This window comes from Oryctolagus cuniculus, chromosome 20 (assembly GCF_964237555.1).
Source record: "Oryctolagus cuniculus chromosome 20, mOryCun1.1, whole genome shotgun sequence".
In the NCBI taxonomy this organism is placed as follows: Eukaryota; Metazoa; Chordata; class Mammalia; order Lagomorpha; family Leporidae; genus Oryctolagus; species Oryctolagus cuniculus.
This window is the reverse complement of record NC_091451.1, coordinates 23,543,617-23,570,367: the sequence shown is the minus strand read 5'-3', so window position 1 is coordinate 23,570,367 and position 26,751 is coordinate 23,543,617. Positions and strand designations below refer to the sequence as shown.

The 26,751-nt window shown below is 53.0% G+C and overlaps 1 protein-coding gene across 2 annotated transcripts in view; it reads right to left on the bottom strand.

Moving 5' to 3' along the window:
• Positions 1–26,751, bottom strand: part of ADCK1 (aarF domain containing kinase 1) — a 132,309-nt gene that overhangs the window by 43,794 nt on the left and 61,764 nt on the right. The gene's annotated exons all lie outside the window — the stretch shown is intronic.

The following is a 26,751-nucleotide window of genomic DNA, read 5'->3' as shown; positions in this document are numbered from 1 at the left end:
CCAGCCCTGCAGGGACCCCAGGGCTAGGACCCTGTCACAGCTCAGCCGTGACGCCCCCAGAGTGGCATCCTCCCCTACCCTCTCTGCACCTCGCTTTCTCTCTCTGTGGAGTGGAAAATTCAGTCCTTCCCCTTTCTTCTTCTCCTTCCTTCCTCCTCCCCCTGCCCCCTTACACACTCCACATCCATTGCCCTGGAGGAGAAACTCCTTCTGACTCCAGTGGTCACAGCTACATGGTCCACTTCTAGATGGCAGGAAGGGCCCCAGATGCCTTTTCCAAGACTGGCCAAGGTTGAAATTCGAATCTTCTCCATTTCTATAAGCCTCTATCTAGCCTCACGATTCCTCACAGTCCGATGATTCACACACATGCATGTATGCACACACATGTGCACGCGCACATACATGCACGCACACATGCACATGTATAAGGTCTGCCCTCTGATCAGGCCCAGCAGCCTCCGAGTCAACTGGGTACTGCACACGTACGGACTTGTTTTCCTGTCCGTGTCCTGTACACAATACCATACAACAAGTATTTGCAGAGCACTGGCACTGTACTGGTTATCTGTCATCTGGAGATGACATACAGTTCATGGGAAGACTTGCAGGCTTCATACAAACACCACACGTAGTACACAAGGGACGTGAGTGCCCTCAGAGGTCAGCATCCTCAGGGTCAGCTGTCCACATAACCACTCACACGCCTCCCCTCCTGCCGCACCCCCCAGGCTCTCCTCGGTCCACGCCCCTTCCTGCCTGTCCTCCCTCTTGTAGCAGCCCCTCGGTCCTGCTCCTCAGCCCTTTTCCTTTGCCCAGACCTCAGAAGTCCCATGGGCCCTGGCCACTGTCCCTTCCCTGTTTGCAAGGCTGCGCCATGACCCTGCCAATCCCAACTCGTGAAGCTCCCTCCATCCCTGCCATCATCCTTGTCGCTTGCACTCAACTCCATTCTGTCCACCACGGTTCCACAGAGGCCGAAGGCCCAGGACGTGCTGGGAGGGGCCGACGCATCTCTGACACAAGAGGCAAGTATGGGATTGGCTTTCCCGGTCCCTGCTTCCTCATCAATCTTTCTCCCACACCCAAGTCCCAGGTGCTCCCAACAATGCACCTGTCTTTTCCCTTCTTTGATGATTCTAGGCTTCCTGAGGGCAAGACTCCTCCTCATCACCTGGGGGCTCTCAGCCCCAGAACACCCTGAACCCAGGCTTGGGATGAAAGAGGACCAGGACCATCACCCTAAAAACCCCATGAGGACATCAGCTCCACATGGGCAGGAGTTTTGTCCTGTTCCCTGCGGAGTCCCTGCACCCATGACGAGGCTGGATCTAGTCACTGCCAAACAGGTGTTTGCTAAATGGCTGGACCCACCATCCTCTCTGCTGGAGAACAGGATCCACTTTTCTTCCCCTTGAAATGCCAGACCTTCCTGCTCCCTCACTCCTCAAATGCGTAACATTCCAAAATACTCAAAGTACACATCAGGTGTGGGGTTTACCCAGGCAGTGTCCACCTGTTACTCCCTGGTGGCTGGGAGACTCCAGCCTGGCCAATCAGAACTCTAAGTGCCTCTGGCCCCTCTGATTGGTTCAGAACGGACCAACTGGCCCAATCAGATTCAATGATTTTGCTTTCCTTTGAACTGTAGAAGAAGAGATTCCTTCTGCACAACTTGGGCAGACCTACAGGGGCTGGAGCTGCTAAGAGCCACACTGTAGAGCTGAGAGAGGAGGTGCAAATCCTGATCATGATGGCTGAGCCCCTTGATCTGGCCATACCTGAGTACCTGCCCTCTGATTCTCCCAGTTCAAGCTTTATGTCACACACAGCTGAAGGGGCTCTGACACAGTCCATTCGCAGGCCCCTGCCAGGATAAATGAAAGGCTTCATGGGTGTGAAGCCCAGGATTGTCCAAGAGGCTCAGTGAGCCTGAGTTCCTCGCCCCCCTCTTGCTGGGATGGGGATCCAGGAACAGAAGGGAAGGTGGACCTTCAGCAGTGCTCCCGGCCTCAGATAATGACATCAACACCAGGCCCTGTGGAAGCCCTCTGCTGGTTCCAGAAAGAGTGCCAAGGACAGCGATTCTGGACCAGAGTGTGACCACAGGCCCTCACCTCCCTGGCAGCTGGAACGACCCAATCTTCCTGCTGCAGAGACTTAGGGGTCACCTGCCCTCACTCCCCACCAGAAGCCTCAGCCGGGCGCCCAGGAACACCTGCTCATTGTCTGGGCAGAACAAGCAGTCTTCAAACCACGGTCACTGCAGGGACATTGCAGAGTCACTGTAACCGGAGAGTGACACGGCACTGCTGGGCTGTGTGGCCAGAAGAGCTGCCAAGAGCATCACACGGCAGGTAGAGGAAAGAGAAGGCCAGGCCAGCAGATTCTAATCTCCGGGGTAAGAGAGTCTGGCTCATCACACACCTAGGGGACAGGAAGGAGGCTTCCTACAATTCCCTGCTCCCGCCAAGGCAGCCCAAGACACCACCCAAGCCCAGCTGCCAACTCAGCACCCTGCACCAGGCCCAGCTGTGAGCACTCACCCAAACCCCCCATTGTGTCAGTGACAGCCAAGACAACACGGGAACAAGGAGGCACCCCCCCTAGATGGGCGACCCGTCAAGCAGATGCCCTCCCCTCTACACAGTGTCCCTGCAGCCAGCCTATCTCCCTCTCTGGAAGCAAGTCGCATGCCCACGCCCGCCTGTGCTTACGCGAGCGTGCACACACACATGTGCACACACACACATGCAGGCCCACACACACACACGATAACTGATCGCTAGTGGAGGCTCCTAGCTGACTTATAAAAAAGGTAATTAAAGATTGGTGCTGCAGCCTGTAATTAAATAGGAATAAAGTATCTCTAAATGGAACCTTGAATCAAAGCGTTCAGTGGAAGTACTTTATGCTGCTAGAGAGTAAGGAAAATAGCCCCATGCCTACAGCTGAATTATACCCCTGCCCAGCTCAGGCCTGGCTGCCCCGGGTATCCCGCAGAACACCATGCAGGCAAACATGCTGCAGCTCCAGCGGCACTGCGTTCAGGCCGGGCCCTCCACTGCCTCCACTCGGACAAACTCGCACCATGGCTGAACCTTGCTTTCTTTGCCCTTTCTTTTTTTCTTTCTGGGTCTGGCAGCAAAATCAATTAAGTCAGAAAACTGCATTCTTTAAAAAAGATATTTCTTTCTTTCTTTATTTATTTGAAAGGCAGAATTACAGAGAGGCAGAGGTGGAGAGAGAGAGAGAAGTCTTCCATCCTCTGGCTCATTCCCCAAATAGCTGCAATGGCCAAGCTGTCCCAAAGCCTCCTCCAGGTCTCCCATGTAGGTGCAGGGGCCCAAGGACTTGGGCATCCTCTACTGCTTTCCCAGGCCACGGCAGAGAGCTGGATCGGAAGTGGAGCAGCCGGGTCTTGAACCGGCGCCCATATAGGATACTGGCACTGCAGGCAGTGGCTTTACCTGCTATGCCAAAGTGGTGGCCCCAAACAAATGATTGGTTATGTGATTTTCAATTATGGTCAGCCCAATGACCCCATGATTCAACAGCTTCCATGTCCCTGTCCAGAAAAGGAAAAAACAACAGAGAAAAAAAGTTTCTCTAGGCTTATCTAGTTGTGTGTGTATGTGTGTGTGTGTGTGTGTGTGTGTTAAATGGGGATGTGATGTTTGTCTTCCTGTGAGCAGAAAAACACCAGAGGAGCAAGAAGTGTGCCACCCCTAGGTGCTTCACAGATGGGACAGATAAGTCTCAACTTCTGCAGGGGTCTGCAAATTAGGAGACTGAGTGACCTCTCATGCGAGTCCCAGGGCAGAGACAGAGTTTCCAGAACCTTCTATCCAGCTGGGCAGGCAGTTGTGCAGGTTCCCAGGAAGCCAGCTTAGAGCCAATGTTTCCTGAAAGCCAAGGCCGGCCAGGGCTGTTCTTCAGCTCAAAGGTGACTAGCTCTCCTGGAAAAGCCACAGCGTGACGCCTGCGGAGGTCTCCCTGGGACAGTCTTGGCCAGCCCCGTGGGCATCTGCAGCCTGCTAGCCTGGGACACCCCCGGCAATGGGCTCACCAGTCACGGCACAGGACAAGGCCCGAATTTTTCCACTAAGGCCCAATTGCAAACGTTCCATCCTGTTGTCCCCACCCACTCACAGCAGCCCACTTTTGGGTGTAGAAATGTCATCACCATTAAATAACACATCTCACTAACCTCAAACTGCCCAGCTCCTGAGGAAAACGGGGGCCTGCCTGATGCAGGCAAGACAAGGTCTAGGTACAAGGCCAGGCAGCTTCCACTCAGGAGCTGGGGAGACTGCCCAGGGCACCTGAGCAGGAGCCGCTCCGGGCGGGTTACCATGGCATCAGCAGCCGACGGCTTCTGCCTCTCAAAGTCTCCCCGTGGCCCACCTCAGGCCTGGCTGGATGCCAGCTGTCACACACTGGAGCCCGCTGTCAAGCACACATCTCTCTGTGCTTATGGAAGTGGTGAGAGTGAACCTTACCAACTGCCATCCACACACCCAGCTCTAGCCAACAAGGCCTGTGCAACACGTCAACATCTACCTTGGGCAGAGCACCTGCCACCACCCCTCACACCCTCTGCTCGGAACCCTCCGCTCGGCACCATTTCCCAGGGACCCGCCTACTACACCCCACGGTTACCCTACCAGCCCACTCCCCACTTCACTGCCATCCCTGCCCCTCTCGCTTCACACATCTGCAGGCTCATTTCCTGTGTCTTCCAACAGGGGTCTCAAACCTTTTGGCTGCCAAGGGCCAGTGGATATTAATAACATCATTTACAAGTCACACAAAATTATCAACCAGGGGTCAGCGTGTGGCCTCCACCTGTGACATTAGCATCCCATATGGGCGCCAGTTTGAGATCTGGCTCCTCCACTTCTGATCCAAGTGCTTGGATCCTGCCACCCATGTGGCAGACCCTGAAGAAACTCTAGGTTCCTGGCTTCCGCCTGGCCCAGCCCCAGCCATTGTGGCCATTTGGAGAGTAAGCCAGTGGATGGAAGAGCTCTGCCTCTCTTCCTCTCTAACTCTGCCTTTCAAATAAATTTTTTTTTGACAGGCAGAGTGGACAGTGAGAGAGAGAGACAGAGAGAAAGGTCTTCCTTTGCCGTTGGTTCACCCTCCAATGGCCGCTGCGGCAGGTGCACTGCGGCCGGCGCACCGCGCTAATCCGATGGCAGGAGCCAGGTGCTTCTCCTGGTCTCCCATGGGGTGCAGGGCCCAAGCACTTGGGCCATCCTCCACTGCACTCCCTGGCCACAGCAGAGAGCTGGCCTGGAAGAGGGGCAACCGGGACAGAATCCGGCGCCCCGACCGGGACTGGAGGATTAGCCTAGTGAGCCGCAGTGCCAGCCTCAAATAAATTTTAAAAATTAAAAATCAAAATTTTAAAAATCATCAACTTAAAAATTAGCCTGCTGTAGATTTACTGGATTTCCAGTCCCTCCTGAGATTGTCTTGGCTGGGCCAAAACAAATGATTCCCCGGGCCTTATACAGTCCTCAGGCCAGATATTTCCCACCCCTGTGAACACTGGATCAGGACAGCAGATAGGTGGGACACACACTCTCATACCCCTATGGCAAGGTTTGTGGAGATTTATTTGGGGAGAGAGAGAGAGAGGGCGAGCGAGCAAGCAATCTTCCATCTGCTGGTTCACTTCCCCTCATGGCTGCAATGGTCCGGGCTGGGCCAGGCTGAAGCCAAGAGCGAAGAACTCCAACCGGTCTCCCATGTGGATGCAGGGGCCCAAGCACTTGAGCCATTTTTTGCTGCTTTCCCAAGCTCATTAGCAGGAAACTATACCAGAAGTGGAGCAGCTGGGACTCAAACTGGCACTCCAGTATCGAACGCTGGCATCACAAGCAGTGGCTTAACCTGTGGGAGTCCACGCCCCTCCCCTGCTATGCAAATTGGAACCAAGGAACCCACTCCTAAGAGACAGCACGAGGAGGAAGTAACAGTGTACCACTTCCAAGACTAAGTCACAAAAGCCACTGTGACCCCCTCTCCCCTCTGTCCCTGCCATGTCCCAAGGACCCTCCCGCAGCCTGTGGAGGGGAGCCAGGGTCACGGCCAGCAGAGAGCCTCCAGCCCTAGCCAGACATTCCTGTGACTCCAACCCTGGCCAGCTCCTTGCCTGCACCCTGAGAGATCCCGGGTGTGATGATGCTGACGTGCGACCAGACTAAGGGACACAGAGAGGCCAGGAAAAGCATCCCTCTGGGTGTGTGTGCGAGGAAGTTCCCAGGAGAGACTGGCAGGAGTCAGGAAACCCAGTGGGGAAGAGCTGCTGCCCTCAGCGTGCTGGTGGCGCAGGGAGGAGGGAGACACTGGGGGTACAAACAAAACAAAACAAAAGCTCCCTCTCCTGGAGCTGGGGCCTTCTCTGGCTCCTCCCTTGGACGTCAGAACTCCAAGCTCAGAGCCCACATCTTTTTTTTTTTTTTTTTTTTTTTTTTTTTTTTTTTTTTTTTGACAGGCTGAGTGGACAGTGAGAGAGAGAGACAGAGACAGAGAGAAAGGTCTTCCTTTTGCCATTGGTTCACCCCCCAATTGCCGCTGGGGCCGGCACACCATGCTGATCCGATGGCAAGAGCCAGGTACTTCTCCTGGTCTCCCATGAGGGTGCAGGGCCCAAGGACTTGGGCCATCCTCCACTGCACTCCCCGGCCACAGCAGAGAGCTGGCCTGGAAGAGGGGCAACCGGGACAGAATCCGGCGCCCTGACCGGGACTAGAACCCGGTGTGCCAGCACCGCAAGGCAGAGGATTAGCCTAGTGAGCTGCGGAGCCCGCATCTTATGCAGCAGCTAAGATACTGCCTGGGACACACACATCCAAACCAGAGTGCCTGGGCTGGAGTCCTGGCTCCACTTGCAACTCCAGCTCCCTCCTAATGCTCACCCCAGGAGGTGGCAGGCACTGCCTCCTTCATGGGGGATTTGGATCGTGTTCCAGGCTCCTGGCTTTGCCTGGCCCAGCCGCCACAATTACAGGCATCTGAGGGAGTAACGCAGCAGATGGCAGCTCTCTCAGTGTCTGTCTGTCTGTCTACCTGTCTCTAGCTCTGTCTCTCTGCCTTTCAAATAAATGAAAATAGATATGTAACTAAATGACATTCCAGGCTCCTCCTCCTTGGTCTCCAGGACTCAGACCTGCGGCCGCCTGGGTTTTCGGGTCTTTGGGCCTCAGCTTTCTTGGTGCCGAGGCTTTGGACTTGGACTGGGCCATGCTCCTGCCCACCGGGGTCTCCAGCTTGCTGACGAGCCCTTGGGGGACTTCTCAGCTGCCACCAACACCAACCAACCCCCCGACACCATATACACCCGCAAGGGGTCTCCCTGGAGAATGCCAGCTAATGCACTGAGCCAGAGCCATCCTTAAGCTGCTCCCAAATTTCTGACCCGCAGACGCCTTAAGACAACAAATGTGTATTGTTTTAAGCCATTAATGGTTGGGGGTAATTTATTATTCAGCAATAGCTAAGTCATAGACCCCAAGCAAAGGCACGCCAGACATCACTAATCAATCACAGCACTCATTCCTGCTGAGCTCGGATGATGCCCTGGAATCGCTTGTCCGCACAGAGCTGCAGGCAGCCACCGACTGACCTGAATGAACGCCTGAGATGAACCCAATTTGCCATTCCTCAGCCTAGCCCATCAGTCAACAAATATTTACCGCTGGCCCCTCAGTGACAGAAACTGTGCTGGGGACACGGGCAAGGAGGAGCCCTCGGAAGGCAGCAGCCCCTCTGAAGAACGCGCCTGCATCACAGCCGGCCCTGCACACACAGCTGCTGCACCCGCTGTGGCAGGGACAGTCTGGCCTCGAGTGTGACCTCGCAGACCCTGGGTGACCGGAGTAGAAAAGGCTCCAGCGTCAGGCTGGGCCTCAGCCCTGCTCAGCAGCTGCCCTGCCCCCAGGTGGGAGTGCCCTCGCCCTGCACCTCCCACTCAGAGCAATTTGTGATAATAAAAATAATAACAGCAATAACAGCTCGAGGACACGTAGACCTTGTCTTGCAGGGAGTCTGTGTTCTTTTCCGGGTTCGAAGGATCAAACTGTCAGTTCTGCAGAGTCACTGGCTCCTGCTACTGCCAAGCTGGGCAGCAGATAAGGGGACGGCGGCAGAACCCCAGGTCGGCCCCAGAAAGCACTCGTCTCTAAGTTCCCACACGGAGGCAGGCATGGCGCCAACTGTGACCAACGATGGAGAGTCTCCAGGCGCCAGGTAACCACCCACGTGGCGCTGCCAAGGGCCTCCCAGGTGAGACCAAGCCGCTTTCCCCCACCCATTCCCAGGCAGAGAAGCAAGAAGCCAGGGGCAGCCACACCCCAGGGTGCTGTGAGCACGCTCTCCCTGGGGTTTGCACAGCAGCTGCTCAGGACAGGCAGAGCTGAGAGGCAGCAAAGCACAGTGATCCACACAGCCCTGGGTCAGACTGGCCCGTTCAGATCCTGGCTCCATGATGTGCCGCCCTGGCAAGTTACACAAACCCTTTCCTCATAAGTACGATGTTTATACAATGCTTATGTATTCCTCATCTGTACAATGCTTATATAAAGATTTCTATGGGGCCGAGGTTGTGGCATAGCAAGTACAGCCACTGCCTGCGATGCAGGCATCCCATATGGCCTCTGATTTGTGTCTTGGCTGCTCCACTTTCGATCCAGCTTCCTGCTAACTGCCTGGGAAAAGCAGTGGAAGATGGCATAAGTGCTTGGGCTCCTGCTACCCATGTGGGAGACCTGGAAGAAACTCTTGGCTCCTGGCTTTGCCTGGCCCAGCCCCAGCCATTGCGGCCATCTGGGGAGTGAACCAGCAGATGGAAGACCTTTCTCTCCTTTGTTTCTCCCTTTCTCTTTCTCTGTAAATCTGACTTTCAAATAAGTAAATCATTAAAAAATAAACAAATAAAAAATAAAAACCTCTTAGGGCCAGCACTGTGGCACAGTGTGTTAAGCCACCACCTGCAACGCTGGCAGCCCAGATGAGCACCAGTTCAGGCCCCAGCTGCTCCACTTCCAATCCAGCTCCCTGCTAATGTGCCTGGCAAAGCAGCTGAAGATGGCCCAAGTGCTTGGGCCCGTGCTACCCACACAACAAACGAGGATGGAGTTCAAGGCTCCTGGCTTCAGCCTGCACAAGCTCCAGTTGTTGCAGCCATTTGGGGAGTGAGCCAGTGGAGAGAAGATCTCTCTGCGTGTGACTTTGACTTTCAAATTAGAACAACAAAAAAAAAGTCTTTAAAACTACCAACCTCTTAGAGCGGTGTGAAACCATCACAAAGGGTCTGAAATAGAACCTACTGTCGCCCCCGCCCCAGCCCCACCACTGGAGTAGGAGCAGCAGGGGCCTCATCTGAGGCCCAGTGAGTGGTGCAATGGAGTCAGTGCTGGCTGGGGTCAGTGATTCTGGCCTCCTGGTCAGTGAGTACAAGCTACAGCCCTCCTGTGTGCAGAGACAGTAACAGACCCCTGTCTCCTCTAACCCATCCCCCACATGGGGCTCGCCTGAATGTTCCAAACAGACAGTGATCATGCCACTCTTCCTGGTTAAGCTCAGGGACCAAACGCCTTCACACAACCCAAGGGTCTGACCATCTCCTCCCCCGCCTCAGCCACCAGCACACTCCCTCCTTTCCCCCTGCAGGGCCTTTGCACGTGCCATCTTCTGTACTCGGAAGGCTCCCTCCCCCTACTCATCCTCCAAACTGCAGGTCAGTGCCACCTGCTCCAAGAAGCCCCCACCGTGTCCACTCAGCGTTCTTGCGCCTTCGTGGAGAGACTGAACACAGCTGCAGGTTCACCTCCACGGACGCTTGCTTCATGCCCCCTTCTGGTCTACACTGCGGACTTGGGCTTTGGTTCTGCCTTGCAGCTAAGATGCCTGACCCTGACAGGTGCTCAGTAGGTAGTTCCTAAGGAATGGGTGGAAGGGAGGCAGACTTGCCTTTTCCTCTTCCTGAGGAGTGGAGCTGGGCCTTCTCTGGTCCACAGCGACTGACACACCTCCCGGGAGCACCACAGTTACACTGAGGTGGCCAACAGAGCCTCCCAGTGCTGGGACCTCAAGAGCTGTGGGTGGAGGGGCCCTATGGAAATGTTGTGATAATAATGATTAATAAAAAGCAGATAAACACCCTGTGTGGCCGGCCATCCATTAGAGCTGTCATTCATTAGTGGTGGGGAGGAGGCAGTCCAATCAGATCCCCTCAGCTTAAGCAAACCTTCTGTAAATTGTAGGCTGCAGGCAATGACATTTGATAAATTATTCTTCATAATCCACCGTCGGCTGTCATAAATCTAATCTTTCAACGTTTCCCATCTTAATAACTCCTAGGCCTCATGGGGTGACATGCCTCTGCTCCTGCCTGTCACAGAGATCTCTGGGATACAGACCAGAGATCCTGGACAGAGTGGAGTATGAAGCCAAGGACACCCACGCCAAGGCCAGCCTGCTAGGCATCCCCCAGGGGTCAGAATACAGGGCAATGTGAGGCCTCTGAGGTGCCCAGGAGGCTGAGGGCTCACCCCCAACCCCATCCAGGCCCAAGAGAGGTGGTACCAGGACAGGCAGCCAAAGAACCAGTGCAAGCCCGCCCACGCAAGGTCTTGCCACTTCCACTTTGAATCTGAGCTTGGGTCACATGTGAGAATGTCAGGCTATCTTTGCTGTGCCGTAAGTTCTACTCCTGTTTTCTGAGCCCACGGGTCTCTGCACAGAGTTGCAACCTCCTGACCACACGCAGCCACCTCTGCTCTCCCACCTTTCAGAGACGCCCTCTGCCCTGCAGCCACCACCCTCTCCCTGTCCCTGGAGCCCACAGAAAGACCACGTGACCCCCCCAGACTCACTCAGCGCCTCTGGACACTTCCTCATGGCCCACATCACAAGTGTTGTTGAAGCTCCAGCTTCCTGATCACTGTGTCCATAGCTGTCAACTAGACCGTAAGTGGCCTGCTGGCAGCCAGCTCACCATGGGACCACCTGCCCCCCACATCGGCCCCAGGCAGCACAACACCATTGTTGATGAACAACTGAAACCAGCCTGGGAGACCCAGCCCCTCCTGTCCCCTAGGTGACACCCTCTGGAGATGACATCCTGAGTACTGCCTCCCGCGTCAGCTCTGGCCATGCACCTGCCAAAGGACCTCCCCGGCCGGCCTGCTCTCTCCCCTCAACCACACTAACACCCCGCTCAGGACTCCCTGCCTCCAAAGGCCCTGACTCCACTCCCTCTATGCCCTTCTTGCAAGCTCCAAGAACGCCTGACCCTGTGGCCCAGCGTGGGTGACGTTCTCATCGTGTCCTGCCCTCTCGGGAAGTTCCTGTGTCTGCAGTTCATTCTGCACCTGGCAGACCGACGCTGCAGATGCATCAGAGTGATGATTGAGTCGGTAAGATCAGCCGGTAAAGCTTCCCACAGCCACTCCCTCTGACCTCTCGGGCAGAGTCCTGTGCTCTGAGGAAGGGCCAGGAGCCAGTCCCATTTCCACCACCAAGCAGCTGGGTAGCCTTGGAGAACGTGCCCCATCTTTGCTGGTTCTTAATTCCTCACTGGCCAAAGGAGAGCCCTGGAGGTCTCAGTCCTTCGACTTCCTAATTCTACAATCCTGCGGCTCACTGTGCCCAACTCTGCACACACGCACACAAACACCTGTGCGTACCAAAGTCCAGCCCTCCACGTGGAGTCAGGCCGCCCCGTCTGAGGCCAAGCTCTGCACATGCACATGCACACCAGGAGTCACCACAGCACCCATCCCAAAGCAGCACAGGCAAGGCCACAGTGGGGCTCTCCTCAAAGCAGGAGGGTGGTGCTGTGGCCCAGCAGCTAAGCTGCCACTTGGGACGCCCACCTCCTATATCAGAGTGCCCCGGGCTGAGTCCTGCCTCCACTTCTGATCCAGATTCCTACTACTCACCTGGGAGGCAGCAGACGATGAGTCACGGACTTAAGTCACTGACACCCACGTGGGAGATTCTGATAGCGCTCCTGGCTCCTGGCTCCAGCCTGGCCCATCAGGGGCTGCTGCAGGCATCTGGGGAGCAAACCAGCAGATGGAAGATCTCTCTCTCTCTCTCTCTCTCTCTCTGTCACCCTTCCTTTCTAAATCAATCAATGTCTAGGAAAGGGGACGGAGGGAGGGAAAAAGGAGGGCGGAAGGCAGGCAGTGGGCCTCCCATGGCATAAATCACCAGGGAGCCAGGCCTGGGAAACGGGCTTGCTCCTGAACTCCACGAACAAAGCAGCAACCACAGATGGCTGAGCCATAATCAGCATAAAAAATGAATTAGCATTTGCAGATTAAACATTATTTCAACAGCGAGCATACATCGGCTGGACATGGAGGGCGCGCCTCCCTCTGTCGCCACGCAGGAGCATCGGGTAGAAGGTGCGAGTGAGAGCTGACGGGGACAGCAGAAGAGGACTCCTCTCTGGGGAAGGCCCCTGTTCTAAGCAGGCACAAGGAGAGCACGAGAGCGGCCCCCTCCTCACCCTGCTGGGAAGGAAGGGCCCTCCCCGTCACCAGCCCGCACCCACCAACACCGCTGTCACAGGTCAGACAGACACGAGCCGGATAACCTCACCACGCGGGTCTTCCCGCACCTCCCGTCCATCATCTGATTGGCTCTAAGACGCAGCACTGGAAGGCAAGACGGTAGACTGCTCTGGGGTCACAGGAAAGTGGCCTTGAACCTGAACTCTCTTCTCCTGGGACACTCGCCTCCTGGGGATGCAATCTGTGTATGTGAAGTGTGGTGTGTCCCTGGAGTCCATGGCACTCGGGCTGTGTCCCTGGCTCGGTTACCCCAAAAGTCTCAGGTTCCACGTCTGGAAATAGGAGGACAAGGGCGGCTGTGGGGATGGCATGAGGCCGTGTGCCTGGAAACACCTCACACACACCCAGGACAAAAGAGCTGACAGCGTTCCCTGGTGCCAGGCCCCCTCCTCTGCCTGCTTCCCTCCTGCCCGGGAGTGCTGAGAAGCCGGGAGCTGCAGGGAAAAGGCCGGCTCCTTGCAGGGAGCAGCGGAACGTCCAGGTGAGGAGCCCGGGCCTGGAGCCAGCGCTGGCTCTGCCTCACACCCCCTGTGGGACCTGAGCCCCCTGACTCCGCCTCTCTGTGGATAATCAGAGTGCTTCCTGTGGCAGGCAGCTCTGAGCAACCGGCTAAGACCACCAGCGCCTGCAGCCTTTTCCTCTGGCCCCCGTGTGACTTGCAGGAGGAAGCCCCCCATGCGTGCACCCCCAGGACAGCCACCAACGATGAAGTTAGGAAGCCGGCACATGCACACCCCACCCTCTCCCTTGGTCCTTGGGTGGGAAGGGTCTAGGCCATGTCTGGCCTATCGCCCACTCGATTAAGCTTCCTCCACTGGTGGCAGCTGCTGGTGGAACAGCACAGTCACCAGCTGCCTCCTCTTCTCTGTTGGCAGCTCCTGAGCTTCCCATAAACCTGCTTGCGTTGGAGTCCTTGACTTGGAGTGCGCTTCTGGGAAAGCCCCAAGGAACACAAGTCACAGGCCCTCCTCCCTGGGCTACGGCGTCCAGAACCCTCCAGCCAGCCAGCACTGTTGGCCAACTCTGCCTCCAATGTCTCTTTTTCCAGTCAGGGGAGTTGGTACACAAACATGCAAACACACACACACACACACAATATTAACTAATTTTTAAAAAAGATTTATTGATTAATTTGAAAGTCAGAGCTACAGAGAAAGAGAAGGCTTCCATCTGCTGGTTCACTCCCCAAATGACCACAATGACTGGGCAGGACCAGGCTGAAGCCAAGAGCGAGGAGCTTCCTCCAGGTCTCCCATATGGGTTGCAGGGGTCCTGGAACTTGGGCATCCTACTTTCCCAGAAGCTGGATCAGAAGTGGAGCAGCTAGGACATAACCCAGCACCCACACAGGATGCCAGTGCTGCAGTTGGTGGCTCAACCTGCTGTGCCATAGCACTGGACCCCAAAATATTAGCTAATTTGACTTCACTGGTAAGACCAGGGCCCCATGGCAACTCCCTAACACTCATCACATCAGAGCCCAAGGCCATGGCCTTCCTTTAATGCCTACAGAAGCCAGCCTTCCTCCAGGGGCAGGGATTGGCCATCAGAGTCCACATGATGCTGGTCCTGCTTCTTCCCTAGTGACTTCCAAGTGACCATGGCCACTACCTATCCTCTCAGGGCCTTTGGTAAAATCTGCCAACCTTGCAGAATTATTGTAAGGATCAGAAACGGCATCTGTAAGACACGCAGCCAGTATGCCCTACACAGCAAAACCACAGTGCCACCCACGGATGTGGACATCTCTGATTTTGTCTGCCTTTACCCATCGTTATGCCTTTGCTGCCTGCCATGCCTGACATCTACCCCAACTCTAACCCTGGAGTTTAAAAGGGGCAAACCCACCTCGCTGGTCACAGTGGCTGGTCGAAGGGCAGGCACCTGCTCCACGCTGGACCAATCACAGGCTGGCGCACGTGCTTTCTGGCCCTGGTGACTGTCTGAGGATGCATATCTGAGTTAGTGTCCCAGAGCAGCTGCCACCGAGTTCACAAACCAGATAGAAAGTTACCTCCTCACAGTGGAACCTGAAACCCCAGGTGTTAGCAGGCGCCCCTCCCACTGAAGACACCTGAGGAGACTCCTTCCTCCCCTCTGCCCAACTTCTGGTGACTGCCAGCAATCTTTGGCAGTCCTTGACGCGTGGTTGCATCATTGAATCTCTGCCTCCTTTGTCACATGGTCTCCTCATGAGGACACAGCCATTGGATTTAGGGTCCACCCTATTCCAGTATGACCTCATGTTAATTTAGCTGATTACATCTGCTAAAATCTCATTTTAGATTCCACGTTCCATATAGGCATGAATTTGGAGACTTAAAGCCATCTTTAAACAACAAAAACAGGGGCCAGTGCTGTGGCCCGGTTCGAGTCCTGGCTGCTCCACTTCCAATCCAGCTATCTGCTGTGGCCTGGGAAGGCAGTAGAGGAGGCTCAACTCCTTGGGTCCCTGCACCCACGTTGGGGACCAGGGGGAGGCTCCTGGCTTCTGGCTTCAGATCAGCTCAGCTCTGGCCAATGTGGTCATTGGGAGGTGAACCAGTAGAATGGAAGACACCCCCCCCCCTCTCTTTCTGGCTCTACCTCTCTCTGTGACTCTGTCTTTCAAATAAATAAAAATAAATCTTTTTAAAAAAAAAGCCAGAGGTACCATAATATAGATTTCAAAACATACCATAGGGCAGTTATAATCAAAACAGCCTGGTACTGGCATACAAATAGACACATAGACCAATGGAACAGAACAGAACACCCAGATATTCAATCCACACATCTACAACCAACTAATGTTTGACAAAAAAAAAAAAAAAAAAAAACTAAAATCAATCCCTGGAGAAAAGATAGCCTCTTCAACAAAGGGTGCTGAGAACACTGGATCTTTACGTGTAGAAGTATGAAACAAGACCCCTATCTTACATCAAGTCCACTCAAAATAAAGGATCTAAGTCTACAACCTGATACCACCAAATTAATGGAGAACACTGAGGAAGCTCTACAAGACATGGGCATAGGCCGAGATTCTTGGAAAAGACCCCAGAAACACAGGCAATCAAATCCAAAATTGACAAATGGGATTACATCAAATTGAGAAGCTCCTTTACTGCAAAAAAAAAAAAAAAAAAAAAAAAAAAAAAAAGCAAAGAGGCAACCAACAGAATGGGAGAAAATATTTGCAAACTATGCAAATGACAAAGGATTAATATCCAGAATCTACAAAGAGCTCAAGAAACTCAACAACAAAACAAACAACGCAGTTAAGAAATGGGCAAAGGACTCAAACAGGCATTTATCAAAAGAGGAAGTTCAAATGGCCAACAGACATACGAAAAAATGCTCAGGATCACTAGCCATCAGGGAAATGCAAATCAAAACCACAATGAGGTTTTACCTCACCCCAGTTAGAATGACTCTCATACAGAAATCAAAACACAATAAATGCTGGCGAAGATGTAGAGAAATGGGTACCCTTATCCACCACTGGTGGGAATGTAAACTAGTACAGCCATTATGGAAGACAGTATGAAATACCTCAGAAATCTGAAAATAGGTCTACTATATGACCCAGCCATCCCACTCCTGGGAATTTACCTAAACAAAAAGCAATCAGCATATAAAAGAATGATCTGTGATCCCATGTTTATTGCAGCTCAATTCACAATAGCTAAGATATAGAACCAACCCACATAGCCATCAACTGATGACCAGATAAAGAAATTATGGTGTATGTGTGTATATATTATATATATATATATATGTCTTTTTGTGAAAGACAAGATTTCATTTTTTAATTGCTGAGTAGTACTATATATACTGAACAGTAGTATATATACTCTCTCTATTTCTCTCTCTCTCTCTCTCTCTCTCTATATATATATATATATATATGGTGTACTACTCAACAGTTAAAAAAAAATGAAATCCTGCCTTTCACAAAAAAAAAAAAAATAGATGCAACTGGAAACCATTATACTTAGTGAAATAAGCAGTCCAAAAAGACAAATACCATATGTTCTACATGATCAGTGAATGCAATGTATAGGAGTGAAATTGATATTTTGAGATTGGATGATTGTTTACAGCCCTGGTCTCAACTGTTGAGGAACAGTGTTTTTTTTCTTCATATCATTTGTTGAACTCTTTACTTAGTGTAAGGTTAATCTTATAAGTATAAAGTAAACTGAAAATAGATCTTTGTAAAAGGAGAAGGAGGAAACAGGAGAGGGAGGAAGAAGAATGGGAGTGTGTGTGTAGAGGGGAAGTATCACTATATTCCTGAATCTGTACAAAGGAAATACATAAGATTTGCATACCTTAAATTTTTTTTAAAAAAGGACATGCAAGGCACATTACTGACTTATCCTAAATCAATCTGAGTCCTGACTTGTAATTCTATAAAATAAAACTGGGGGTCAGGTCAGTCCCTCTAGGAATGAAGTTGGGAGGTGGTAGGTTGAGAGCTGCCAGAGGCCCCGGTTGTTGGGGAACCAACTGTAGATGAGCCTCGCCTGAACAGACAAGCTGAGAGAAGACGAGTCCAGGAGGAACACCCAAAGGTCCAACTGTACCCCAGGCCTGCCTGATATGCGGCTGCAGAAAACCATGATCTGGGGCAAGCACCTGCCTCGCAGTGAAGATGCCATGGCCCACATCAGAGCACCCAGGTTCAGTACCTGGCTCTGGCTCCTGACTCCAGCTTCCTGCCCTGGGAGATAGCAGTGAGCACTCAAGTAGTTGGGTCCCTGCCACCCATGTGGGAGAACTGGATGGAGTTCTTGGCTCTTTGTTCTGGCCTGATCCAATCCTGGACATAACAGGCATTTGGGGAATGAACCAGCAGATGGAACTCTGTCTCTCAAATAAAGAAATGAGGGGAAATGTGAAAAAGAAGAAAACCATGAACCTGCTGCGTTGCCTCAGTAAGTTCTGACCCTTGCACCCATGAAGACCTAATGCACCCATGTGTTATGGGTTGAGCTGGACATGCCAAATACTCACATGTTGAAACCCCAGCCCCTAGAACCTCAGAATGGGACCTTATTTGAAATTAGGGACACTGCAGAGGCAATGACTTAAGATGAAGCCATATAGGATAGTGTGGGCCCCTAATCCAATGTGAATGCTCTCTTACCACAAAGGGGGAATTTGGGCATGGAGCCAGACCACACCCACACATGGAAGACACCGTGTATGGAGGAAGGCAGAGCCACCTGGGCAAGACGTCTACAAGCCAAGGGACACCAAACATGGCCAGCACAGCACCAGGAGCTAGGAGAGAGGCATGGAGCCGATCCCCTTCCCGCACCCCCCCCACCCCGCCCCCGCCCTCACAAGGAACCACCCCTGCCAGCACCCAGCCTCCAGAGCAGTGGGACAACACAGTACTGTCGTTTGTCTCACTGGTTTGTGGACCTAGCAAACAAATGAGCCCTTCACCCAAAGTCCCTGGCCCCTGCAGCCCCACTGTCTGCTCGCTGGACACTGAACGAGCCGTGTCCCCACTTGCTGCCACACTGCCCACCTCGTCTGTCCCAGTCCTTTGCCCCTTACAACCTAGTCATCCTTCCAGGGCCAGCTCACAGCCACGGCCTCCAGGAACTCCTCTGAACTTCCCCCGAACTTCTCATCCGTCAGCCCGCAGCTGAGGGCTTAATTGTTCTCTAATTACTCCCTGTGTGTACTGTTCCGTCTGCAGGCTTTGGGAGGGAGGGACGTGGCTCTGACATATTCTGTATCCCCCACAGCACTCACACCTATCAGCCTGCTCAATAAATCTGTAATGTTTGAGTGCGCAAACCAGCAACTGGTGGGTGGGTCAGCGGCTGGGGCCACTCTGAACTCAGGCCCTTTACCTGCAGGAAGTCCACGTGGAACAGCCCAGACACACTGGCTGAGCAGGGAGCATGGGCTCCACCCTGGGCGCTGGATCCCTGGGAGGAGGCAGTCCCCAGGCATGGTCTGTATGCTGTGCACATTGGTATCATGGACCCAAGCCACCAGCCAGTGGGAAGGCTGGCGGAAGGAAGCAAGGAGTGTCAGGAGCCCTGCTGGACAGACTTAGAAAAATGCGGCTTCCCCAAGGTCCACAGGAAACCGCGAGGTCCCAGGAAGAGGCAAAGCAGCTGAAGTCCTTCAAGGGCCTACTGGCCCTCCCACCCCAGAACAGAAAGTCCAGAAGCCTGGAGACCTGGGGCTAGCCCCAGCTGGGCCATCTAGGAAAGTTACTTCTCCTCTCTGAGCCTCCGTCCCCACCCGTGAAATGCAGGGGTGAACTGTAGGATTTCTAAACCCTTGCAACCTGCAAGCTCAGGATTCCCTGGGTAACTTTTATCTGAAGCACTTGCCACCAACACCACAAAACAAAAAGAGGCAGCGTTTGTCTAACCCTGAGGATCCAGGCCCAGGACTGGGCATGTGAGGGCTGCAGTCTCATTGCCACACTCCATCCTCACAAGAACTCTACAGATACTAAGCACAGCTAAGTCGGCAGGCACTGCACTTTAGACAGGGTGCATGGGGGGAAGGTAAATGACATGTAGGTATACATATTTATGGGATACAGTGTGATATTTACATGAATATATGCATTGTGTAACGGTCAAGTCAGGGTAACCAGCCCATCCATCATCTCCAATGTGAACTATTTCTTGTGGCGAGAACATTCAGAAATTTCTCCTCTAGCTATTTTGAAATACACAAGTACAACAAATTACCATCAGCTACGGTTACCCGTCTATGCTACAGAACACTGGAGTGTATTCCTCCTAATTTTATACCCTGTAACCAGCCTCAGCCTCTGGGAAACACGATTCTGCGCTGTCCTTCTATGAGACTGACTTTGCAGCTAGCACAGGAGTGAGCACGGGCGGCACCTGATCTATGGGTCTGCCTCATTTCCTTTTACCTAATGTCCTCCAGACTGGCCCCTGCTGCTGCAGACCACAGGACTTCATTCTTTTCATGACTGCATAGTATTCCACTGCGCAGATGCACCACCTTCTCTTAATCATTCACCCACTGGTAGGCGTTAGGTTGAGTCCATATCCCCACGTGTGGCGAACGGTGCTGCAATAGACCCAGGAGGGCAGACCCTCCCTGTGCCGTGCCGTGTCCTTTCCTCTGGGTAGACGCCCAGCAGTGGGAGAGCGGGGCCACGTGGTAGATCTATTTCTAGTTCTTTGGGAACTCTGCACACTATCTTCCACAATGGCTGTTCTAATTGGCATTCCCACCAACGGTGTCTAAGGGTTCCCTTTGCTCTGCATCCTGGCCGGCGTCTGCTATTTTTGCCTTTTTGGTAACAACCATTCTCACTGGCGTGAAATGATATCTCACTGTGAGTTTGGTTTCCATTTCCTTGATGATTAGTGAGGCTGAGCATTTTGCCCTATACCTGTTGGCCATTTGGATGTCTTGAGAAACGTCTGTTCAGATCATTAGCTCATTTTTTTTAAGCTGGATTACTTGGCTTTTTGCTACTGAGTTGTTTTGAGTTCCTTAAATATTCTGGATGTTAATCTCATGTCAGAGAGACAGTTTGCAAATACTTTCTCCCATTTTATAGGTTGTCTATTTGTTGTTGGCTTCCTTTGCTATGTAGAAGTTTTGTCGTTGTTTTGTTTTGTTTCCCATGCTTTTGAGGGTCTTATCCAAAAAAAAAGTCTTGCCCGATATCCTGAAGTGTTTCTAAGTGGGTTCTTTTTTCAGTTCTCATCACAGTCCTATGAAGGTTTTATTATCATCCCTATGTACAGGTGAGGAAACCAAAGCTTATAAAATGCACCAAGGATGACAGAATATGGTGGCATCCGGGACTCAAGCAAGGCTCTCGGCTCCAACGGCTCCTTTATAAACCTGCACACCACAGTGCCCCAAAAATGATCCTATTATTCCCTCAAGAAGCAGATCCTGCCCTTGCTCTGAGCCTCCCACAGGAATACCCCAGAAACCACAGAACCAAGCACAGAGGCAGAGCCAGCCACCGTGCAGAGCCCGGCTCCACCGCACGCCTGAGGCTCAGCCGTGAAGTCCAGCATTGGGCAGGGCCTCCGTCCACACAACCTGTTACTGCAGCAGCGTATGTGCCCCAAGGGAGAACGGCCATCCTGAGAGGAGAAGCCAAGCACTGCCATGAGGGTCAAAACCAAGTGCACTGGATTCACAAGAAGGGGTCAGGTCAACCTTGGAAGGGGGAGGGGTCAGTGCGGGCTTCAAGAGGAAGACGGGGGCCGGCACTATGGCACAGCAGGTTAACGCCCTGGCCTGAAGCTCCGGCATCCCATATGGGTGCCGGTTCGAGACCCGGCTGTTCCACTTCCGATCCATCTCTCTGCTATGGCCTGGGAAAGCAGCAGAAGAAGGCCCAAGTGCTTGGGCCCCTGCACCCACGTGGGAGACCCGGAAGAAGCTCCTGGCTCCTGGCTTTGGATTGGCAAAGTTCTGGCCATTGCAGCCAACTAGGGAGTGAACCAGCAGATGGAAGACCTCTCTCTCTCTCTGCCTCTCCTCACTCTGTGTAACTCTTTCAAATAAATAAATAAATTAAAAAAAAAAAAAGAGGAAGAGACACTCAAGGGGGTTCTGCAACTCAGCCCCACAATGCTCACCAGCACCTCCCACGTGCCAAGGCCAAGCCACGGGCAACAATGAACCACTCAAGAGTGGCCGCAGGGGCCAGCAAGTGTCCTGGGAGAACGTAGATGTGCCATTACCCTGACATGAGAAGACCTACGAAGAAAGTTCGCTGGAAATCGTACCTCAGTTTACCATCTGGAAAATAAGGTGTCCAGCACTGTTCATAATAGCCAAGCTGTGGACTCAACCAAGGTGTCCATCATCCCATGAATGGATAAAGAAAACATGGCATAGATCCACGATGGAACACTGGTCAGCTATAAAAAAAAAAAAAAAAAAGAATGAAGTTCTACCATTTGCATCAAAATGGATGCAGCTGGAAGTCGGCATGTTGAGAGAAATAAGCCACAGAAAGACAAACACATGTTCTCTCTTATATGTAGGAGCTCAAATTTTAAAAAAGAGAAAAAAAAAATACACACATAAACAAAGAAAGCCTGTATATATCACTATCGCTGTAAATAGTTTTGTAAATCTGTTTCATACCTTCATCAAACCAGTGGTTAAGAATGTTATACTGGGGCTGGTGCTGTGGTGTAGCAGGTTGAACTGCCGCCTGCAGTGCCGGCATCCCTTATGGGTATTGGTTTGAGTTCCGGCTACTCCACTTCTGATCCAGCTCTCTGCTGTGGCCTACGAAAGCAGTGGAAGGTGGCCTAAGTCCTTGGGCCCCTGTACCCACATGGCAGACCCTGAAGAAGTTCCAGGCTCCTGGCTTTGGATAGACCCAGCCCCAGCTGTCGTGGCTATTTGGGGAGTGAACCAGCAGATGAAAGACCTCTCTTTCTCTCTGTGCCTCTGCCTCTCTGTAACTCTGCCTTTCAAATAAATAAATATTAAAAAAAAGAATGTTATATTACTATGTTTTTTTTTAAAAAGATTTATTTATTTATTATTTGAAAAGCAGAATTACAGAGAGGCAGAGGCAGGGAGAGAGAGAAGGAGAAGTCTTCCATCCGCTGGTTCAGTCCCCAAATAGCTGCAGCAGCTAGAGCTGGGACGATCTGAAACCAAGAGCCTGGAGCTTCTTCTGGATCTCCCACGCGTGTTCAGGGCCATCTTCCACTGCTTTCCCAGGCCATAACAGAGAGCTGGATCAGAAGTGGAGCAGCCAGGACTCAAATCGGTGCCCATAAGGGATGCCGGCACTGCAGGCAGCAGCTTTACCTGCTATGCCATGGAACCGGCCCCACTACTATAGTTTCAATGATCTGTGAGTATTTTAAAATTTACTGTATATGAGTGAAATGGTCATTTTTACATTCTATTATTTTGTATAGCCCTTACCTATATTCTCCCTAAACCAGGGGCTTTCTGCTTTTTACTTGTTAAATTCTGCTTTTTACTTGTTAAACTTCTTATTTGGTGAATCACTAAGCCTTTGATTGCAACGTAAATTCAAAATATGTTATGTCAAAAACAAAAAGAAAGAGAAGGAAGAGGGGAGGAAGGGAATATCATTATATTCTTAGAATTGTTTCTTTTTTTTCTTTTTTCTTTTTCTTTTTCTTTTTTTTACAGGCAGAGTGGACAGTGAGTGAGAGAGAGAGAGAGACAGAGAGAAAGGTCTTCCTTTGCCGTTGGTTCACCCTCCAATGGCTGCTGTGGCTGGCGCACTGCAGCCGGCGCACTGCACTGATCCGAAGGCAGGAGCCAGGTGCTTCTCCTGGTCTCCCATGTGGGTGCAGGGCCCAAGCATTTGGGCCATCCTCCACTGCACTCCCGGGCCACAGCAGAGAGCTGGCCTGGAAGAGAGGCAACCGGGAAAGATTCCGGCGCCCCGACCGGGACTAGAACCCGGTGTGCCAGTGCCGCCAGGCGGAGGATTAGCCTAGTGAGCCACGGTGCCGGCTTAGAATTGTTTCTCAAACTATATTGAATCTGTTAAAAATTAACTAAAAGTTGTAAAAATTAAATTAAAAAATAAGATGACTTGAGTCTAACCTGACTCACTGAGTGATGAGCTTGTTGATCCATGGGAAACCCTCCATCAGGCCTGCACCTCCAAGCAGCCAGTGGGCACACCCACGGAAGTGGAGGTGGAGGTGGGGGTAGGGGTGGGAGCGGAGGTGGAGGTGGAAGTGGGAGTGGGGGTAGGGGTGAGGGTGAGGGTTGGGGGGGTAAAGGTGAAGGTGGGGGTAGGGGTGGGGGTGGGAGTGAAGGTGGAGGTGGGGGTGGAGATGGAGGTGGAAGTGGGGGTGGGGTGGCCAGTCGTGGAGTTCAGAGGGGAGCGTACCAAAGGAAACGAGAGAAGAGCATCATGTTGGGGGTGCGCCTGAGGCTGACAGAGGGAACCAGGGCACCTGCGGAGTCCCTCACTGTGGGGCTGTATTCAGCAAAGGCGCAGCCTGGGCTGTGGAATATTCATCCAGAAGCTGTGGAGTAACAGACGTGTGGGGCCTCCCCGAGGCAGGAGCAGGAGCCCCCACAGCAGAGGCCTCATGGTGCAAGGCCAGGCCATGTGAGCGACGGGAGGAAAGGCCTACCGGCCAGGCCCACCCCAGCCGTTGCCCTGCCGCTGCCCGGAGTGACTAATGGCGGCCATCCGTCCTGGCTGACGGTAATGCTTCAAACCATCCATCTCCCAATCGTTAAATTACCATTTTATGGCCGAAATCTCTCTCTCATAATTGATAAAAATCTCCTTTTGATGTTTGGTGTTATTGGGGGAAAAATGTTTTCTTATTCTTCATTATGTTTTTCATATAAATGCAATTTTTACTGAGAGCTGCTGGGAAGACAGGCTCAGGCCAAACTGGGAGGGAGGGGGCTCTCTCTCCCAGCCCCACCCCCTGGCCCTCCCCATAACACAGCTGCCTGGCCAGCAGATCTCTCTGTTCCATTCCCAGAACACTCACGCAGTGGCCTTCTCAGGGACATTGTGGGGAGACAAAGAACACAGCCAGAACAAGCAAAGGTCACGCTAGAGGCTGGAGGGAGGCCACAGCCAGGCCACAGCTTCACGGTGGCTTCAGGCCACTCGAGTGGCCTCAGGGTGGTGAAGGGCATGCTGACCTCAGCTGGGCCCTGCCACTGTAGGACAACAGGGGCGATGGGGACAAGGGTTCCAGAGGGCAGGGACGGGCACAGACCCGGGCAACAGAGCAGGTACACGTGAGGAAATGAGAGAGGCAGAGGCTTGGATCAGCACTGGAGCAGAGACAGCAAGACTAGGAAAGCAGGGCAGCCCCAGGCACAGGAAGTCTTCTGGCAGCTGCAGGCCCACAGGTGCCATCACACTCAGGCGGGAGGGGCTCCCTCAGCCTCTTTGGCCCCCATCACCCCGGTCATGTTCACCACTCCACGCACCCCATCCAGTTCCATGAGTCCACTGCCACCTTACAAATTAGGAGGGTCCAGAATTTGGGACAGCATCACCTGCCTGGCCCTGGGCAGCCGTGGCTCCTCCTAGGCAGTAGCCAGACCTCCACCTCCACCCCCTCCCCCATGGGGCCAGCCCCACCTGGGGGCCATGAGAACAAAAGTCAGAGTTACCAACTCAGAGGACATGCTGCCCAAAGCCTCAGGAAGCCTCAACGGCCAACCCAGGGCCACCAGCAGCCTCCCAAGGCTGGGAGAGGGCGCTGGACACTGTGGCCAGAGAGGGGAGTCCTAGCAATGGGAGGGGAAGGGCCGATCGGTGGAGAGCAGGCTGGGTACTGATCGGGACAGGGAAGAGAAAGAAGGTATCAGGTAGCAGAAGCCTGGTAACCTCGCCATTGCCAAGCCCCTCAGAACCCAAGTTCCCTGCTCATCTACAGCATCCAGTGCAATGCACAGAACTAATGTCTGAGGCTCACTGGCTGTCTGCCCTGCACCAGACACGCTCCACGTGTCCCACACCAACTCACCGCACCACAAGCAGCCCATGTGCAGGCACTGCCACTCCATTTTACAGATGATGAAACAGGGACAGCGAAAGTCAGCAGCACGCCCCAGGTCTCAAAGCCACCAAACCAACAGGCAGCTTGCCTCCTGCCCACCTCAAAGGCTTAGTATGAAGCCTGAGCAGAACCAGGTCCAGATGTGGAAGCAGAACCAGCTATCAATGTGTCGGCCCAGCAGAGACAGGGAGAAAGAGATGCGTGTGCCCCACCCACACACACAACTGACACCAACGTATCTACAAGGAGTCTTTAAAAAACTCACAGAAAATGCATGGATTTCAAAAAAATAATATCTTTAAATTCATTTTCCATGGACTTTTTGAAGCAGCCCTGTATTCCACAAGGCACCTACACACACACACACACACACACACACTCACACACACACACCTGGATACCCTATCAGTGCTGCTTCTCTGGAGACCCCTGCCTCACACAAGAAGAAGCCTGGCCCAGCCCAGCGCTGCTGCAGCTGGGAGCAGGGCGGGCCCCAGGGGAGTGCCTTTCCCCACCTCTCACAGCTCTCCAGGCACCAGCAGGGGCCCTGGGTGCCCCTCGCCCAGGCCAGCATCCTCCTGCCTCACTCCATGCTCTGCCCTCGTTCTTGTGGTCCTCATCCTACAGCGCTTCCTCTCTGACCACCAGCAAGTGTGAGAGGCAGGGGGTGTTCCCCGTACACGGGCTTCCTGACCTCATCCCTGAACTTGCACTTAAACCTGGAGTGAAACACGACTAGAAAGTCACCCTCCACGTGCACCCAGGGGCTCACACACAACCGCGGGGTGCGCATTCCTCCACCTCGTGCTTTGGCACCTCCTCATGCTCTCTTCTGCATTTTTCTAGAAGCTCCGGTCGGAGGATGCACCAAAAGCACCACGCCAGAGTGGCACTTGGTCCAGTGGGATTCCCAGCTCCAGCACCTGACTCCAGCTTCCCACTAATGCAGACCCTAGGAGGCAACAGTGGTAGCTCAAATAGTTCGGTCCCCGCCACCCAGGTAGGAGACCTGGACTGCGATCCTGGCTCCTGGAGTTGATCCCAATTCAGCTGTTGAGGCCATCTGGGGAGTGAACCAGTGGATGGAAGCTCTTCTCTCTCTCTCTGCCTCTCTAATAAATACATGAATACATATATACATACATACATACACCCAGACCTGCATCATATAGCTCTGGTCCCTGGAAAGGCCGAGTCTAAACCCCCTCAAGGAGTATAAGATGCACAAAAAGATGTTTCCAAGCATACAAGCCAAGCGGCACTACGCCATCACCCATGTGAGCATCACCACCAACCACGGTGCTTCCGCGTCTCCCTCCAGCCACTGGCCTCACTTCCTTCAGCTTCTCCAGAACTGCAGAGCTGAGAAGAACCTTACCCAACACAAGCACACTGCAGGGCCAGAGTTGGGTCACTTCTAGAAATGCCTTGCAACAAAATCTGCCTTGTCGGCAGGAGTCGGTGGGGAAGGTGGGGAGTGTGTGTGTCCCCGTGACCACAGACAACTGAACCAGTGCAGCTGACCTCCTAAGTCTCACCGTCACACTATCCCCCAAGCTCTGCACTCACCTCAGCCTTCCCCACCTGCACTGCCCTGAGTGTGGGACTCACCTCCCACATTACAAAAAGAATCGGGCTGC